Source organism: Salmo trutta, chromosome 26, assembly GCF_901001165.1.
Source record: "Salmo trutta chromosome 26, fSalTru1.1, whole genome shotgun sequence".
Lineage (NCBI taxonomy): Eukaryota > Metazoa > Chordata > Actinopteri > Salmoniformes > Salmonidae > Salmo > Salmo trutta.
In genome coordinates this window covers 1,229,199-1,239,767 of record NC_042982.1, presented here as the reverse complement: position 1 = coordinate 1,239,767, position 10,569 = coordinate 1,229,199, and the positions used below count along the sequence as shown (strand labels likewise).

The window sequence follows — 10,569 nt, the reverse complement described above, 5'->3', positions numbered from 1 at the left end:
TTTGATTTGACTTCAATGTTAACCCTGTTACTCAGTGAGGAGCTGGCTGTTGTACAATGACCTGCTGTGTGTTTCAGGCGCACAGGGCGTTTGAGTAAAGAGAACGAGTCAGAGGTGGAGGAGATGTCTCAGAGCCAGGAAGAGGAGGAGAGCAAGACCACACCCAAAGTAAGTAGTCCCCTCACTCACCTCTGCCCCCCCCCCCCACACACACTCTCCACCCCTCACCTACCTCCCCCTCGACCTCCAGTCCCCGCCTCACCTCCACCTCTCCACCTGACCCTACACTCCCTCACCCACCCCTCTCCTCTCAGCCACCTCGTCACCCTCGTTCACATACTCCTCCACCCCTTGACCCGCCTCTCTCAATTCTCACCCACCTCAATGTGCCATCTCTCAGCCGTGCTGGTAAAGTCTTTATATACACTACCAGTCAAAAGTTTGGAACACCTACTCATTCTAGGGTTTTTCTTTATTTTTACTGTTTTCTACATTGTAGAATAATAGTGAAGACATCAAAACTATGAAATAACACATATGGAATCATGTAGTAACCAAAAAAAGTGTTAAACAAATTTGCCTTGATGACAGCTTTGCACACTCTTGGCATTCTCTCAACCAGCTTCATGAGGTAGTCACCTGGAATGCATTTCAATTAACAGGTGTGCCTTGTTAAATGTTAATTTGTGTAATTTCTTTCCTTCTTAATGCATCAGTTGTGTTGTGACAAGGTAGGGGTGGTATACAGAAGACCAAGTCCATATTATGGCAAGAACAGCTCAAATAAGCAAAGAGAAACGACAGTCCATCATTACTTTTAAGACATGAAGGTCAGTAAATCTGGAAAATTTCAAGAACTTTGAACGTTTCTTCAAGTGCAATCGTAAAACAATATCAAGCACTATGATGATATTGGCTCTCATGAGGACCGCCACAGGAAAGGAAGACCCAGAGTTACCTCTGCTGCAGAGGATAAGTTCATCAGATTGCAGCCCAAATAAATGCTTCACAGAGTTAAAGTAACAGACACATCTCAACATCAGCTGTTCAACTGTTCAGAGAAGACTGCGTGAATCAGGCCTTCATGGTCGATTTGCTGCAAAGAAGCCACTACTAAAGGACACCAATAGGAAGAAGAGACTTGCTTGCGCCAAGAAACACGAGCAATGGACATTAGACCGGTGGACATCTGTCATTTTGGTCTGATGAGTCCAAATTTGAGATTTTTGGTTCTAACCACCGTGTCTTTTGTGAGACACAGAGTAGGTGAACTGATGATCTCTGCATGTGTGGTTCCCACCATGAAGCATGGAGGAGGAGGTGTGGGGGTGCTTTGCTAGTGACACTGTCTGTGATTTATTTAGAATTCAAGGCACACTTAACCAGCATGGCTACCACAGCATTCTCCAGCGATATGCCATCCCTTCTGGTTTGCGCTAAGTGGGACTATCATTTGTTTTTCAACAGGACAATGACCCAACACACCTCCAGGCTGTGTAAGCGCTATTTGACTAAGGAGAGTGCTACATCAGATGACCTGGCCTCCAGAGTGAAGGAAAAGCAGCCAACAAGTGCTCAGCGTATGTGGGAACTCCTTCAAGACTGTTGGAAAAACATTCCTTATGAAGCTGGTTGAGAGAATGTCAGGGTGTGCACAGCTGTCATCGAGGTAAAGAGTGGTTACTTTGAAGAATCTAAAATATTAAATATATTTTGATTTGTTTAACACTTTGGTTACTACATGATTCCATATGTGTTATTTCCTAGTGTTGATGTCTTCACTATTATAAAGAAAAACCCTTGAATGAGTAGGTTCGTCTGAACTTTTGACTGGTGCTGTATATCTAGTGGGCTTTCTAACCAGGATCTCCATGCTGTTGTTGTGCCCAGGTGCGACGGAAGACGGGCAGGAGAAGATGAGACAGAGATCATGTTTTTTCTCCAAGGTTAAAGGATGAGAACAGATGGAGAGGAGCTGTACATTGATCTGCCTAGGCTGTGTGTATCCGCCCTTATGTTCAGTTGTTAAGCTTTGCCACACACACATCCACCTTGGTTTGTCTAACATTGTTATGTGTGTCGCCGACCACGTGAACGATCCAAACTGATTCAAGTAATGTATATAGTCTCTCTTGCCTTTTTTCCCCCCTGTGCTGGGGAGGCAGTTGTATAGCTTTTATCTCCCAACTTTAAGATATCGCACCAGCTCTAACTGTCAAAGTGAATGTTTGGAATTAACTTTTAGTAGTACTGTATCGGTCATTTTTCAGTATTTTTCTGGTGTTTTTTCATTCTGTGACAAGGAAAAAACAGTGTTGTAGATTTTATTTGTGAAGTTACATTTTTAAGACGTTTTTGTTCATTCGTTTGTTTATTCCTGTTTGCATTTTATTGTGCATGTGCAAAGGTGCCTCTGCAGACGAAGAAAAAAACAAGTGACAAATCCAAGATTAAATCAAGTCTTTGGTCCATTTTGCTGCCCAGCATTGTTTTATTAGTGTTTTGAAACGGAGAAAGGAGTATTAAAATAGATAAGAATACAATTAACTAATTGCAATTTCCTCATACATTTTTCCAGTCTGTTTAATGAATCAAATATTCTATATGAAATATGTGTTTCCTTTGAATTCCTCCGTGGAATTGGTCCTTATTTGTCACATGCTTCGCAAACAACAGGTGTAGGCTAACAGTGAAATGCTTACTGATGGGGCCTTTTCTAACAATTCAGAGTTAATGAAAAATAGTGACATGAGGAATAAATACATAGTGAATAACGAGTAAAACTAAGAACAATAACGAGTGAAAATAACATGGCTATACCCTGGGGTACGAGGTAATTGAAGTAGATATACAAAAATATAAACGCAACATGTAAAGTGCTGTTCCCATGTTTCATGATCTGAAATAAAGGAGTATTTCTAACTGTAATAAACCCCTTTTGTGGGGAAAAGTAGGTGGGCCTGGCTCCCCAATAGGTGGGCCTGGCTCCCCAGTAGGTGGGCCTGGCTCCCCAGTAGGTGGGCCTGGCTCCCCAGTAGGTGGGCCTGGTTCCCCAGTGGGTGGGCCAATGCCCTCTCAGGCCTACCCATGGCTGTGCCCCTGCCCAGTCATGTGAAATACAAACATTAGGGCCTAATTTATTTATTTCAGTTGACTGATTTCCTTTATATGAAATGTAACTCAGAAAAGTCTTTGAAGTTGTTGCATGTTGTGTGTTTTGTTCAGTATACATATCAGTAGGGGTACAGGGACTAGGCAACAAGATAGATAATAGACAGTAGCAGCAGCGTATGTGTGTGGCATCAGTATGCATGTGTGCGCATGTTATGTGTGGGTGGGTGTGTAGAGTCAGTGCAAGAGAGTTAGTGCAAAAAATTGTCAATGCAGGTAGTCCGGGTAACCTTTTTGATGAGCTATTTAGCAGTGGTGGTAGAAGCTGTTCAGGGACCTGTTGGTTCAGACTTGGTGGACAGGAACTGCTTGCTGTGCGGTAGCAGAGAGAACAGTCTATGGCTTGGGTGGTACTGTAGTGACCTCTTCACAACTGTGTGTGTGGACCATGTTAATTCCTTAGTGATGTGGACACCGAGGAACTTTAAGCGCTCAACGTGGATGGGGGCTTGCTTGCCACTCTGTTTCCTGTAGTCCACAACCGGCTCCTTTGTTTTGCTGAGGTTAAGGGAGAGGTTGTTGTCCTGGCACCATGCTGCCAGGTCTCTGTCAAAAGTAGTGCACTAAATATAGGGATTAGGGTGTGTTTGTCAAAAGTAGTGCACTATACACTGAGTATACAAAACATTAAGAACATGCTCTTTTCATGACATAGACTGGCCAGGTGAAAGCTATGATCCCTTATTGATGTCACTTGTTAAATCCACTTCAATTAGTGTAGTTGTGGAGGAGACCGGTTAAATAAGGATTTTTAAGTCTTGAGACGATTGAGATATGGATTGTGTTTACCATTCAGAGGTTGACGACAAAAAATGTAAGTCCTTTTGAACTGGGTATGGTAGTAGGTGCCAGACTCACCGGTTTGTGTCAAGAACTGCAACACAGCTGGGTTATTCATGCTCAACAGTTTCCCGTGTGTATCAAGAATAGGCCACCACCCAAAGGATATCCAGACAATTTGACAACTGTGGGAAGCATTGGCGTCAACATGGGCCAGTATCCCTGTGCAACGCTTTCGACACCTGTAGAGTCCATGCCCCAACGAATTGAGGCTGTTCTGAGGGGAAAAGGGGGTGCAACTCAATATTTGGAAGGTGTTCCTAATGTTTGGTATACTCAGTGTATATAGTGCATTCAGAAAATATTCAGACCCCTTGACTTTTTCCCTATGTTACGTTACAGCCTTATGTTAAAATGTATTAAATAATAAAATGTCATCAATCTACACACGATACCCCATAATGACACATTTTTGCAAATGTGTATATATATTTTTAAACAGAAATACCTCATTTACATAAGTATTCAGGCCCTTTGCTGCAAGACTCGAAATTATGCTCAGGTGCATCCTGTTTCCATTGATCATCCTTCAGATGTTTCTACAACTTGATTGGAGTTCACCTGTGGTAAATTCAATTGATTGGATATGATTTGGAAAGGCACTTACCTGACTATATAAGGTCCCACAGTTGACAGTGCATGTCCGAGCAAAAACCAAGCCATGAGGTCAAAGGAATTGTCCGAGACTGGATTGTGTCGAGGCACAGATCTGGGGAAGGACACCAAAAAATGTCTGCAGCATTGAAGGTCCCCAAGAACACAGTAGCCTCCATCATTCTTAAATGGAAAATGTTTGATACCACCAAGACTCTTCCTAGAGCTGGCCGCCTGCCAAACTGAGCATTCGGGTGAGAAGGGCCTTGATCAGGGAGGTGACCAAGAACCCGATGGTCACTGATAGAGCTCCAGAGTTCCTCTGTGGAGATGGGAGAACCTTCCAGAAGGACAACCATCTCTGCATCACTCCACCAATCAGGCCTTTATGGTAGAGTGGCCAGACGGAAGCCACTCCTCAGTAAACAGCACATGACAGCAAGCTTGGAGTTTGCCAAAAGGCACCTAAAGGACTCTCCGACCATGAGAAACAAGAGTCTCTGGTCTCGGAACCCCTAGCCAACAGCCAATGGGATCGCATGGCGCGAAATACAAAATCCTCAAAAATCCAATAATTTCAATTTTTCAAACATACGACTATTTTACACCATTTGAAAGATAAACCTCTCCTGAATCCAACCACGTTGTCCGATTTCAAAAAGGCTTTACAGCGAAAGCAAAACATTAGATTATGTTAGGAGAGTACATAGACCACAATAACCACAGCCATTTTCCAAGCAAGGATATATGTCAATAAAACCCAAAACACAGCTAAATGAAGCACTAACCTTTGATCTTCATCAGATGACACTCCTAGGACATTTTGTTATACAATACATGTATGTTTTGTTCAATCAAGTTCATATTTATATCCAAAAACAGCTTTTTACATTGGCGCGTGATGTTCAGAAAATGTATTCCCACCAAAAACTTCCTGGGAATTTACAAAAATACTCATCATAAACGTTGACAAAATACATAACAATTATTTTAAGAATTATAGATACAGAACTCCTTTATGCAATCGCTGTGTCAGATTTTAAAATAGCTTTTAGGCGAAAGCACATTTTTCAATATTCTGAGTGCATAGCTCGCCATCACGGTGAGCTATTCAGACATCCGCCAAGTTCAGGGCAACCTAAACTCAGAATTAGTATTAGAAATATTGTATTACCTTTGCTGATCTTTGTCAGAATGCACTCCCAGGACTGCTACTTCCACAAGAAATGTTGTTTTTTGTTCAAAATAATCCATAGTTATGTCCAAATACCTCCGTTTTGTTCGTGCGTTCAGGTCACTATCCAAAGGGTAACGCGCGAGCGCAATTCGAGACACAAAAAGTCCGAATGTTCCATTACCGTACTTAGAAGCATGTCAAACGCTATTTAAAATACATTTTTATGGTATTTTTAACGTAAAATTGTGATAATATTCCAACTGGACAATAGTGTATTCATTCAAGGAGGAAAAGAAAAAACAGCGTGCTCGGGGGAACGCGCATATCCAATCTCTTTGTCCTCAGGCAGACCACTCAGTAACTGAGCTCCTATACTCTGTCCAGAGACAGGAGAAGGCTCAATCCACTTTCTGAAGGCTTTAGACAGCCAATGGAAGCCTTAGAAAGTGCAACGTAACAGCACAGTATCGAAAGGGACTAGAAAGAAGAACTACATTTCTCAGATCCTACACTTCCTGGTTGACTTTTTCGCAGGTTTTTGCCTGTTCTGTTATACTCACAGACACCATTCAAACAGTTTTAGAAACTTCAGAGTGTTTTCTATCCAAATCTACTAATAATATGCATATTCTCGTTTCTGGGCAAGAGTAGTAACCAGTTTAAATCGGGTACGTTTTTTCATCCGGCCGTGAAAATACTGCTCCCTATCCATATCAGGTTAATGGAGTGTCCTGCCAGGTATATCTTCTAATCTCGTGGTAGTATATGGCAATCCCAGCCCAACTGGTTCATGGAAAAGCACCTTCCTGCATATTAGCAGTGATTTGTTTATTGTTCCTGTAGTATTGTGATGATTGTACATGCAGATCAGTGTGCATTTGAGGGAGAGAGAGAGCATGAACCATGCTCCTTTGAACAGTTTTGTTTGACAGGACCGGTGAGTTCCCAGTTAACAACAAACTTTCCCACAATTTTAGAGAACATTCCTTTAAGAGTCTCATTAGGTCATGAACTATAATTTTCATAGGAATGTTACTGTGATGTGCAAGTAATGTTTCCAAGAGACCATCTCCTTAATTCCAAGTAGAATTTACACAGAACGTGGTTACCATGTTCCCAGAATTTAAGATATTGTTAGACACGTTTCATGAGAATGTTGCAAGAATATTCATGTATCCAGTTTTCTGTGGGTTAGGAGAATATCCCATCAACGTCCCACCAAACGTACACAGAACATTGTAGAAAGAGGAGGAAGGGAAGCGCTACTAAGGTACACAATAGTAAATGTTGGTAGACACACTTTAAAGTGTGTATACTATTGCTTACTAGGTGTGTCCAATCAATTTTAACCACTCCCCCTTCAAATTAGGGTTAATTGGAAAAGCTGTTAAACAGAGAACATTGTATTATTTCTTTGTACACCCTGATGAAGGCCATACAGCCGAAACGCGTCGTTTTTTTATAAACATTGTTTCTATTGAACATGCCATACTAATAAAGGCATTTTAATCAATTATATGAAGAGTGCCTTGGTCCTCCTTTCTTTTTGAAGTACACAGAACATTGTTGCCATGTTCTCAGATTAGATATTCATTTGTAAAAATGTGTATAATTTTATTTTCACTTTTAATTGTAATTTCTTGTCATGTCAACATATTTCAATCCCACTTTGTAACGCAACAAAATGTAAACATTAATGGGGTGTAGACTTTCTATTGGCACTGTGTGTTTATTGTGTGTTGGTCATGTGAGACAGCTAACCAATGGCAGTCATGGATTAGATGCTGCCAGTGTGCCTTGACTCCGGACATAATGGTCATGGCTAGATGGGAGACTGTTTGTGTCAAATTGACGTCTAATAAAGTTGAATTATTTTTCATTCTAGCTAACCAGAACCATTTTCATAACCTTAATCTAATTCTCCTAACCTGCTACATTAATTCGCTTTAGCTGCAGCATAAATTATCCTAACCTGCTACGGAAAGTCAATTCAGACATAAACTGTATCCCATCTAGTCAAAATAGGACTGAATCAGAACGCCAATTTCACTCAGCCTTTATCAACGCTGCCAACCTATTTGTACATATTTCCTCCGTTGCTGACATGTAGCCGACATGATAAATTGGCCGGCAGAAGTATTTACGGTAATTATAATCTTACAATGTTGCCGATTGAACGCGATACAAATTTAAGTGAGTATGCTACGCGAAGATACGTTCTCTGTTGAATTTGTGGTTATAGTTTTAACGTAGAGCGGTTTCTTTAGGCTAGCTAGAGTATATGTACTAATGCAGTTGTTCCCAGCCTAGTTTTCAACCAGGGGTACTTGGCATAGCCACAGTGGGTAATTGAGAAGTCTCATGAGACCTTAGGCCTACTGGTAAAATGCACATGAGGGATACTTCAGCGGTACTCCAGGCAGACCAAAATGAATTTACCCAACAGTGGTACAGTAATCGAAAAAGGTTATCCCACTTAGCCCAAGATGTACTCTTAGGTATTCTTAATTTTAAGGTCCAAGGACCTTGTATGTTATTTTCAGAGGCAAACTAGCTCTGGCAGCCAAAACAGCCAAATACTCCATCTGAAAATAAATTGATTTCTCAATTGCGATATGATTCTAGAAACATAAAGCCCTTTACTATCACATCAAAAGAATTTCACAAATGCAAAATATACACTTACTATACACCAGGGGCACCACTTTGGTTTTAGAAGTGGGGGGGCCATAACCTGGCTGGGGGTCTGGTGGTCCTCCCCCAGAATTTTTTGGGACATCTAAAGTTATTTTCCTGCATTTTTACACAATCCAATATGCCGTCTCTATTTAGAACATGAGTAAGCAAAAATACCCACTGTCATCAAGCTAGGTAAAAGATCATTATTACGTATGTTTAATGTGATTAATCAGACTGAACTAGATCAAAGGTAATTCAATAATAAATATTGTTGCACCTTTAACCAATAGCCTAACAAATGAACAACTCTTGAAAAACTACAAAGACTTTTGATTGACTTTATTAAGACATCCTCTATATCAAATTTCAGTCAGAGTTCCTTCCCAGTTCCGACCTTAATTTTTTATTTTTTTCCCAAGGGAAAGTTTTGGAAACAAAATTACATACAGTTGAAGTCGGAAGTTTACATAGGTTGGAGTCATTAAAACTAGTTTTTCAACCACTCCACAAATTACTTGTTAACAAACTGTAGTTTTGGCAAGTCGGTTAGGACATCTACTTTATGCATGACACAAGTAATTTTTCCAACAATTGTTTACAGACAGATTATTTCATTTATAATTCACTATCACAATTCCAGTGGGTCAGAAGTTTTTATATACACTAAGTTGACTGTGACTTTAAACAGCTTGGAAAATTCCAGAAAATTATGTAATGGCTTTAGAAGCTTCTGAGAGGCTAATTGACATCGTTTGAGTCAATTGGAGGTGTACCTATGGATATATTTCAAGGCCTACCTTCAAATTCAGTGCCTCTTTGCTAGACATCATGGGACAATGAAAATAAATCAGCCAAGATCTCAGAAAAAGAATTGTAGACCTCCACAAGTCTGGTTCCTCCTTGGGAGCAATTTCCAAATGCCTAAAGGTACCACGTTCATCTGTTCAAACAATAGTACGCAAGTATAAACACCATGGGACCACGCTGCGGTCATACCGCTCATTCTGTCTCCTAGAGATTAATGTACTTTGGTGCGAAAAGTCCAAATCAGTCCCAGAACAACAGCAAAATCCCCTGTGAAGATGCTGGAGGAAACAGGTACAAAAGTATCTATATCCACAGTAAAACTAGTCCTCTATCGACATAACCTGAAAGGCCGCTCAGCAAGGAAGATGCCACTGCTCCAAAATCACCATAAAAAAGCAAGACTACGGTTTGCAACTGCACATGGCGACAAAGATCGTACTTTTTGGAGACATGTCCTCTGGTCTGATGAAACAAAAATAGAACTCTTTGGCCATAATGAACATCGTTATGTTTGGAGGAAAAAGGGGGAGGCTTGCAAGCCGAAGATCACCATTCCAACCATGAAGCACGGGGGTGGCAGCATCACATTGTGGGGGTGCTTTGCTGCAGGAGGGACTGGTGCACTTCACAAAATAGATGGCATAATGTGGAAGGAAAATTGTGGATATGTTGAAGCAACATCTCAAGACATCAGTCAGGAAGTTAAAGCTTGGTCGCAAATGGGTCTTCCAAATGGACAATGACCCCAAGCATACTTCCAAAGTTCTGGAAAAATGGCTAACAGGTTAAGGACAACAAAGTCAAGTTTAGGAGTGGCCATCACAAACCCTGACCTCAATCCTATAGAACATTTGTGGGTAGAACTGAACAAGCGTGTGCAAGCAAGGAGGCATTCAAACCTGACTCAGTTACACCAGCTCTGTTAGGAGGAATGGGCCATAATTCCCCCAACTTATTGTGGAAGGCTACCTGACACATTTGACCCAAGTTAAACTATTTAAAAGCAACGCTACCAAATACAAATTGAGTCTGTAAACTTCTGACCTACTGGGAATAATTCATTCTCTACTATTATTCTGACATTTCACATTCTTAAAATAAAGTGGTGATCCTAACTGACCTAAGACAGGCAATTTATACTAGGATTAAATGTCAGGAATTGTGAAAAACGGAGTTTAAATGTATTTGGCTAAGGTGTATGTAAACTTCCGACTTCAACTGTACACCTCAAAATGTACATTAACACACACAAACAGCAAATCCTCCATATGATTAATCTCATAGGACTAATAGTACTGTAG

The 10,569-nt window shown here is 40.8% G+C and overlaps 1 protein-coding gene across 2 annotated transcripts in view; it reads left to right on the top strand.

Moving 5' to 3' along the window:
• Window positions 1-92: 92 nt before the first annotated feature.
• Window positions 93-10,569, top strand: part of trmt9b (tRNA methyltransferase 9B) — a 35,888-nt gene continuing 25,411 nt past the window's right edge. Inside the window, exon 1 of one of the 2 annotated variants that reach the window (XM_029714313.1) lies at window positions 93-168. The gene's annotated coding sequence lies outside the window, so the exon portion shown is untranslated. Of the gene's footprint in view, window positions 169-7,791; window positions 7,928-10,569 lie in introns of those variants that run through there. The other variant, XM_029714312.1, reaches the window with a different exon arrangement.